The sequence below is a fragment of the Scylla paramamosain genome, chromosome 3 (genome assembly GCF_035594125.1).
Source record: "Scylla paramamosain isolate STU-SP2022 chromosome 3, ASM3559412v1, whole genome shotgun sequence".
Taxonomy (NCBI): Eukaryota; Metazoa; Arthropoda; class Malacostraca; order Decapoda; family Portunidae; genus Scylla; species Scylla paramamosain.
The window spans coordinates 8,868,550-8,878,082 of record NC_087153.1 but is presented as its reverse complement, the minus strand read 5'-3'; positions in this window follow the sequence as shown (position 1 = coordinate 8,878,082).

Below are 9,533 nucleotides of genomic sequence, written 5' to 3'. Positions count from 1 at the left end.
CATAACAGAGGTGAGAAAGTTTTGTGCAACAAGGCCGCGTGAGGAGAGGAGGCACCCAACCAGAAAGCTCAAAGAGCAGTAAATAGAAATAACAATAGAAGACAGTGAGATGCACAACATTACAACAGTGAATGAGATGTTTCAGACAGTTTGTTGGGGATGGAATCTGATAAAAAAAAAAAAAAAAAAAGAGAAGGGCTGTGTGAGTTGAACCTTTATGTGGGAAGTTAGGAACAGTATTCAACACATGAATGGATAAGGAACCTGATAGGAAAAAAAAAAAAAAAATGGCGGAGGTGTCAAATCACCCAGCTTGATGAAAGCCGTTTTAGTGAAAGGGATGTAACATTTCTAGCTGAGATATAGTGCAGGACACGCACACGTAATGCAATTTAACTACTACATTTACTCTTCTCTTTCGATGAAGATTCGGAACTATCTACAAATCCTATCTATTTATTCTCTTATCTTTTCCTTCACACTGAACTTAATTTCTACATCTATTCCTTCGCTTACCTCCCTGAAATATCTGAATTTCTAAGGTCTTCGTTGCCTGAGGCAGGTATGCTACTTTACCTCTTTACGGAACTCGACGGTTCCTCGCAAGCAACGGCCACTCTCACACCTCCTCACCTACCTGGTGAGGAGACACCTAAGTACCAAGGCCACCTCACTTACCTTGCGAGAAGACGCCCTACTACCTACCACAGCCAAATCCCCTACCTTGTGAGGCGGCACCTGCTACCTTGTGCCACGCTTATGTGTGTCGCCACCTCTAGCACCGCACCTTCTCGTACGCCAGCTTGTAATGTAAATATCTTTGATAATGCATTTGCTACTATTTATATTGTTATGGTAATCCTTATTGTTAGTTTGTAATTGTATAATATCTGTATTTGCGTAAACGCTATCTATTTTTGTGGTCGTTTTCAGTCAATACATAACTGACTTCTACCGGAGTTTACATATGTATTACTACCCAGCACTGGCTGACTGCCTACCCTGCACAACAATAGTCCTTCGAACCGGATACAACGGGTACCTGTGATTCAGCTGTGTCGTCCCTGTATCTGAGGAGTGCAGTTGTCTGCCTCGCCAGCCAGCCTGTGACTTTAGATGTGTTGCCGAACCACGTCTACCTCTGCAACACAACCGTTCAGGTCACGGGAATACAGTGTTTACAGTGTGCATAAGTGTAATGGTGTGCACTGCAGTGCAGTGCTGTGAGGGAACATTAAGTGCAGTGTTTATGCATGGATCGAAAAGCAGCGTAAATGTTCACGGTGTCGACAGTGGGAAGGTTTTAAGTGTGGTGTGCGTGTCGTGCTGCAGTTCAGCGTTCAGTGTTCTACATTGATAAAATGTGCGCCGAAAAGCCCGAAGCCTTGAAGAGTCTAAGAACCGCCGCACGACCAGAAGCTACCAAACTGGTGAACGAGCTATGAGTGCTTTGGAACCAGAAATAAAATGAGGATTGTGATGATTTGGCTTACGCCACTGACGTGACAGATAATCACCACTCAGAAATGGAAAATCTTCAGGTTGATTTGGATCTTCATGGCATCCCTGATGACACGAACCACTTTCAAGACTTGTATGAAATTATTTTCAAGTCCAAACGCCTGCTTGCTCGTTTGGAAAAAGCCTCCGCGGGTCCTATCGTCACGCCTTCCTCTTCCTGTCTGCCAAGGTTAAATTCGACATCCGCATACTTACCTTTAAATGTGATGTGCTTGCCTGGGCAATTTTGGGACCTTTATACTGTAGCTGTTGATGACAACACGCAGCATTCACCAGTGGAAAAGTTAGTACACCTAAAGGGACACCTTGAAAGAGAAGCAGCCAGGTCCATACAAGGCTACTACATACATACATACATACATACATAGTTATTACTACAAGCAGTAATAACTATGCAGTAGCTATCAACATCCTAACGGAGAGATTTGGGAAAAAGTTCTGCGTAAGGAGTCTATGATGACCAGTCTCCTAAGCACTCCTCGCATCACGGATGGTGAGTATCTGAAGGGCTTGCGAGCCTTTGTGGATGACCTCACCGCTAAGGTCAGAGCTCTGGAAGTCCTTAACGTCACTCGCTGAAGAAAAAATATAGTCAACTTCTCTTGCCAGTTTAGAAAAGCAGAATTCCCGACTCTTGGTGGGCACAGTGCAAGGATTCAAAGGCTCTTTCGGATTTAGACTTTGTTGCTTTCCTAAAGTTCTTGCAAGACGAAGTATCTATCCACCCTTGGACAAACTGCAGTTGCATCAACTCCTACAATACCGAGGAAAACGGCAACCAGACTTCACCTTAGTCTTCAGCGACGTAAGCTAACATCTAGCAGGAAAGACTGGATCTACAAGGCCTGTAACCGTATGCAATACGGGTTATCAAAGTGTATCAAAGGTTATCAAAGTACAGGAAAATGTCCGTAGGAAGGCGGGTATGTGCTTCCAGTGCTTAGCCCCGCATAACTACCGCTCTTGTACAAGTAGCAAGTGCCCTATTTGCGGGAAGCCTCACCATTCATCGCTTCACCGACACGACACCTACAGATCACTTTCACCCCTCGCTACTCCATAGCAGCCGCCACAGTTATCTCACGTCCGGCCTTCTCATCCTTACACTGAAGATTACGAGAGTAAATGGACAAAGAGCGCAACGGGGAACAATACAATCCCTATTCTTCAGTCCTCTTAACGATACATCACTGTTCTTCAGTCCTCTCAACGATGCAACATCACTGTTCCTTAGTCCTCTCAACGATACACCATCACCTCCCGAGGATGTTGTTACAGTTCTACTGCAGTTGATGGTCCGTTTGGTTCGCTTGTTTCTCAACGGTGGATCAGACTCTTCTCATATACGTGCCTCTGTTGCTGAGGACTTGAGACTCCCAGTCATTAAGTCTGATACTTTCGCTTGCATCGGATTTCAAGAAAAAGCGGAGCAGATACAGAAGTACGACCACGTTTATGTCACACTAATGGGATGAAAAGGCGGACCTTGCCTAGAGTTTTGCTTGTGGAAGATTCAGTACTTGTGTGCTCCGTTACCACCGAGGAAACCTCCTTCTTCTACACCTTTAGAAGGAATACAATTAACCGACGACTTCGCATCAGGACCCATAGACATATTGAGATCGATCAGGTCTATGGCGTCATCCTCTGGAACCAGATCCCCATCTCCAAACGGCTTCGAGCCGTCGAGACCGTCCTTGGGTATGTTGTGTGCGGTGGCATTGAAGTAACACAATCCCAGTCACGTTACTACTCCTACTATCGGAAGAGAGTCGACTTCCTCTGGAACCTCGATTGTTTTGGCATTACAGAGCATGAACTTAAAGATTCCAGAAGCTACCCAGAACCCGGATGGAGGGAAAAGGAGAAACGAAATGGGGTCTCGTTTGGAATTCAGAAAATAGACCAATGACCAGCCTGAGGGCTACGGAGGCAAGGACTGATAGAATGACTAGTTCTCTAGATGCAAAGAAATTTGAAGAGGATGACGAATATCTTGCAAGCCTTTACCACAACTCTGTTATCGAATAGTCTCCCAGTAACCAAGATCATTCTGCATTCTACCTTTCCCAAAGAGGGCTGCATCGAAACGGCAAGCTTAGGGTAGTGTACTCGTATGACGGCTCGGCCAAGGATGGCAATGGGAAGAGTTTGAATTCCTTTCTAGACCCAGGTATTAATCTTCTGTCCCATATGCTATAATTTCTCCTGAATTTCCGTACAGATCTCGTGGGTTCCGAGAGTGACATTAAGGCTGCATTCCATTAAGTACTCATTACAGAAGACGACCGTCAGTATGTGAAGTTTTGTATGGATTAATAAGATTCTCCGATTCCGTATAGTTCCATTCGGGTTCACCTGCTTCCCATTTATGTTACTTCACACAATTTCCACTACCTGCATAAATACCCTGGCATAGAACCTCACCTGCACTATTTGATCGAACATGGACTCTACATGGATGATTTATGCTGAAGGTATGGAGCTCCACAAAATGCGAAGGACAGGAATACCCTCAGGTAATTCTCGAATCCTCGATATGGGATGGAACACCACCACTGTACGCATATCCAGGCATGAATCTCTACGTAGCACGAAGAATGAACTGCTCTCTCTCTCTCTCTCTCTCTCTCTCTCTCTCTCTCTCTCTCTCTCTCTCTCTCTCCTGTCGAGGTACTAACCCCTTGGTTGATTTGGGGTAAAGAAATCTTTCAAGACACCTGGAAGGGTCCTCTCGTCTCGGCTTGGACAGCAGAACTTACGCAAGCCCTCCAAGCATAAGTAAGAAGATGGTGGACAGACACATTTGACATCTCGGAAGTATCGCTTCCCCGCTGTGTTGGAAAGTCGACAGACCCAACTACTATCTTTTGTGTGTTCTGTGACGCTTCTCACCGTGTCTATTGTACTGCTGTCTACGTTGTCCAAGGTGGGGAGTCACTTACTAGAAGTCAGGGAAAGACTAGCTCCACTGACCGTCACTTACCATTCCCCGCTTCGAGCTTATGGTAGCCTTGATATTTTCCGCCTCGAGTTTATGGTAGCCTTGACAGGAGTGAAATTAATGAATACTGTGGGCCAATTAAGCATTAAGTTTTCATTGCCCTAATATTCTATACTGGACCGACTCACTGGATGTTCTTTGCTGGATAAAATCTGACAAACCCCTCAAACTGTTCGTGAGGAACAGTCTCGTCCATCAAACACCTGTCATGGCCAAAACAATGGCACCACGTCAGTGGACTTGCTAATCCAACAAACTTGAAAAAAGAGGAGTGTCTCTCGGTAATCTGGTGTAGGAAACAAGAGTTCTTGTTGAATCTGTCTGTTGCACCGCCACCAGAGGAGGACTTCAAAGACTGCGAGTTCAGCGCGGCTTCAATGGCAAGAGTCGTATCCCTTATCTCAGGGCGTGATGGACACCCCCGAGCTGTCATTATATGCCTTAAGGGACGTGTTACGCGTCGTCCACTCAACAGCTATATCGTTTGGATGTATCATCAGAAACTCAGAGGACGATGTAACCCTTTCAGGAGACTTCTAGCCTATTCACGATGCTGCTACAGACACCGGTACTGGAATACAGTCAGCTGGGTTAGTTCAATTGATGCCTAAGCCTTCGCTAGTTACGAGGTCAGGTCGTGAAATACGTCATCCGCAAAGACTTGGATTTACTGTTAATAGTTAAATGTTGTGAAACCCACTCATGGATTTTAGGTGGGGAGTATGTTGTATTATGATTTCAGTTCAATAAAAGGTTTTCTGGGATTATTGTATTTAGGGGGATTATTGTATTTAGAGGAATTAAACAGTAGTTGGATGGACGCTTTCCGAGCAGGGAAGGTCTTCGTTGCTTGAGGGAGGTATGCTACTTATCTCTTTATCGAACTCGACGGAAGCAGTCAGTTCCTCGCAAGCGACGGCCACTCTCACACCTCCTCACCTGCCTTGTGATGAGACACTAAGTACCACGTCCACTTCACCTAACTTGCGAGAAGACGCCCTACGACCCACCACAGCCAGCTCCCCTACCTTGTGAGGCGGCACCTACTACCTTGTGCTGCGCTTACGTGTGTCGCCACCGCCAGCACCACACCTTCTCGGACGCAAGCTTATAATGTATATGTCTTTGTGTGTTGGGTACTATTTATATTGTTATGGTACAGCACTCCTTAATGTTAATCTGTAATTGTATATTATTTGTACTTGCGTGAACACTGTCCATTTTTGTTGTCGTTTTCAGTCAATACATAACTGCTTTCTACCGGAGTTTATGTATTATTACCCAACGCTGATTGGCTGCCTACCGTACACAACAACACAGATAAAAATTCGTGTTCCACAAACAGCAGGTGATTTATATTCCACTCCGTATCATCTGCATTTACCAGACTAAAACCTGATAATTTGGGAAGATGAGTTTGTCTTCATTACCTACATAGAATTCATAAATCATCCGTATATGATATTGTTTTGTGAGATGGAGAAAGAAAGGATAAAAGTATGGCACCACTTATGCGGTAGTGTTAACCAATTTGCTTGTAAGGGTCCAGAGGTGAAAAAAAGTGACTGGAAAAAAGGGGGAACGGGGCCAAAAAAGGTTGTGCGTGGCGAAGAGGATTCAGCAGAAAACATGAGAAGTGAAGATAAGAAAATTTCTCTCTCTCTCTCTCTCTCTCTCTCTCTCTCTCTCTCTCTCTCTCTCTCTCTCTCTCTCTCTCTCTCTCTCTCTCTCTCTCTCTCTCTCTCTCTCTCTCTCTCTCTCTCTCTCTCTCTCTCTCTCTCTCTCTCTCTCTAAAATAGAACAATGAATCAGCCTTTCCAAAAGGAAGTTTTGTGTGGAAAAGAATACATAAATTCTGAAGAAAATGCTAGTTGTAAAAAAAAAAGACAACGAACTCAATCTAGTACAAGTATAAATCGACACACACACACACACACACACACACACACACTATATACTATAAAGGCAGAAGTCGTGTCATGAATTTTGGTTAAAGTATGATTAAGAGGTAACTTTACGGTTCTGTCTTTCATGAGTCACAGGTACTGTTGGTAGCACCATAGCACTGCCATAAGAACTTCGATACTCGCCACACTTCACTCGTCATAATACATAGTTCGTATCCTCGTGAGTGTAGCGCTCTCAGATACATTCACACGTCTTTTTGAATCACTCATGTTTTTTGAGCAATGTCTGAGCTTTGAAGCGCACATGATGGTCAATACAATTGCTCGATTGTAAAACTTTCACTGATACACATCACTAGAGATGTACATACTGCACATTCCACATCAGCTGTAAATTCTCGACGTACTAAATCTTCTAAATCTTTGAATTTCCCTGGGTTTGATTTAGCTATTACCTTATTTCATCATCACCAGATATAAAACTTTGATGTCTTATCTTAGCAGTAGCTTCATGTATTCTGGCTTGCCAACCACTAGCATTTTCATAATGTTTCACGAGTTACATTTCATATTCGGACAAAACCTTAACACGACTTTTGTCTTTGACTGTACATCTTTAAAGGAGGTTTCATACTGATCGCGATGATACGAGCCACGCTATGCAGCGGACGCACCCGAGCGATGCTTGCTATGCAAGTGTTCACACTGGAAGGTATGCCTGTTATCAATTTTCAAACTAAGAGCAGGTTTTACGCTCAGTCTATTGGTTACAGTGATGGATGACAGTTCTTTATGCTTCCCTAAAAAAGGAAGACGAGTTGCTAATGTTGACTGTAGCCATGAAAAAAAAATAATAACTGATCAATTAATTAAATAAAAATAAAGAAATAAAGAAAATAAAGAAAAGGAAAAGTACTTGAAATGGTAAATAACATCATCTCGTTCAAGCTGGAAACGAATGAAGAAAAATTTTGATGATGCATCAGATTGTCTTCGGGTCACTGAAGCCCTTTCACTCATAGAACACGATATCGAGAAGCTGGACACAACCTATAGGAAATCCATCGTGGGAACGGTTAGCCATTACCTTGAGGTAAATGATCAATATCTCTACTTGTGGAATAAAAAAAATATTCTGAATTTTACGCGTGAGCCTACTATGTATCTTAACTTACAGATGGTAGTGGTGAGGGTGTGTTGTGTACTGCGGAGGATGAGTGAGGTGCTGAGGAAAGTGTGTAAGGTGCTTGGGAGATTGTATATGTAGACATTTCCATTTCTTGCTCTTCTGCGTGCATAAGGATTTCTAAAAAGTCTTTATTCACCTGCATCTTGCGAGACAGCTCTCTTGTTGACTGACATAAGCTAATGAAAAAAAAAAATCCAAGTCATCTTTCTGAGACGCAGTTTGTTTCTTCTCCTGCAAGTAAGTGATGATCCTATCTACATCACCGGGGCCAGTGAACTTCGGCCTAGCTTTACGGGACGGACATACATCTTCACTGGGGATGGAGGAAGCAACAGACACTTGTATATCAGGTGTCACTGATGCTGCTGTATAGTTTTCTTCCTCATCTTCTTGTACTGTCACGATGTTTGTGTTGGTCCTAAGAAATTTAATCTCAATCAGACCTATATTTCCAATATATCGCAAGTGCATAAAGCAGAATACGTGCTGAATGTGTTAGTATATATTTATTCATTATCACAGTTATAACTTAGGAGGGACTATTTACTTAAATGTTTACATTTTGTTGAGCATATCAAATGATAATTATCATTTTATATCAAAGTACTATTACTATTAATTAAATTTCGACCGAAACCACTTTTCTTAGCAAAGTTAGCTAACTAATGTAATCGGTATAAAAATGCATTATTAATTTTTGTACATTTGCTCTTTGAATAGTAAATCAATTTAAGTATTAATGAATTGCATTCACTCTCTTGAGAGGATAAATGGAATTAAAAACTTCTTACGAGCAAGTGCTTGGCGCAAGCAGTCTCGAAGTTTTTTCCACTCGTTTAATTTTCTTACTTGAAGATAAAGAATTAACTATGTAAGAATCATTAACTATTCAACATAAAAATAACAACTCAAAATACTATTTGTAGCCTTCACGTATTGCCCTCATGTAAAAAAGAAGAAGAACGAAAAAACAAACTAATAATAATACAGTAATATCACATAATGGTCCTCTATACATTTTAAATACTTATTTACAGGATTGCATGGCTATCGCTCCAGTCCCTCTTCAGGATCTCCCAAAGAGGAGGTGACTCTGCTAATAGGGGGAACCTGCTAATGTATTATGCTGACTTTCCTTAGAATGACTACTGCTTCCGTGTCAGAGACCCATCACTGTGTGCTGAGCGCATAACAGAGGTGATAGTGTCTGGCATGGAGGCGTACATTCCTCACTCTTTCTCTCGGCCTAAACCTTCTTAATCTTGGTTTAATACAGCCTGTTCTCGTGCTATACGTGTTAGAGAGGTGGCCCACAAAAGGTATTTGAGTCTTCCATCACCTGAATCTGATGCGCTTTATATTTCTGCCAGAAATCATGCCAAGTCTGTTCTCCAACTAGCCAAAAACACCTTCATTAATAGAAAGTGTCAAAATCTTTCAGGATCTAACTCCCCTCTTGACTTCTGGCACCTAACCAAAAACATCTCCAATAACTTTGCTTCTTCTTTGTTCCCTCCTTTATTTCAGCCTGATGGCACCACTGCCATCTCACCTATTTCTAAAGCTGAACTCTTTGTTCAAACCTTTGCAACAAACTACCTTGGATAATTCAGGGCTTATTCCTCCCTCTCCTTCACCCTCTGACTACTTCATGCTACCCATTAAAATTCTTGGCAATGATGTTTTCCATGCCCTTGCTGGCCTAAACTCTCAGAAGGCTTATGGACTTGATGGGGTCCCTCCTATTGTCCTCTGAAACTGTGCCTCCGTGCTTGCACCTGGCCTAGTCAAACTCTTCCAACTCTATCATCATCTACTTTTCTTTCTTGCTGAAAGTTTGCCTACATTCAGCCTGTTCCTAAAAAGGGTGACCTTTCTAATCCCTCAAACTACCGTCCTATTACTTTAATTT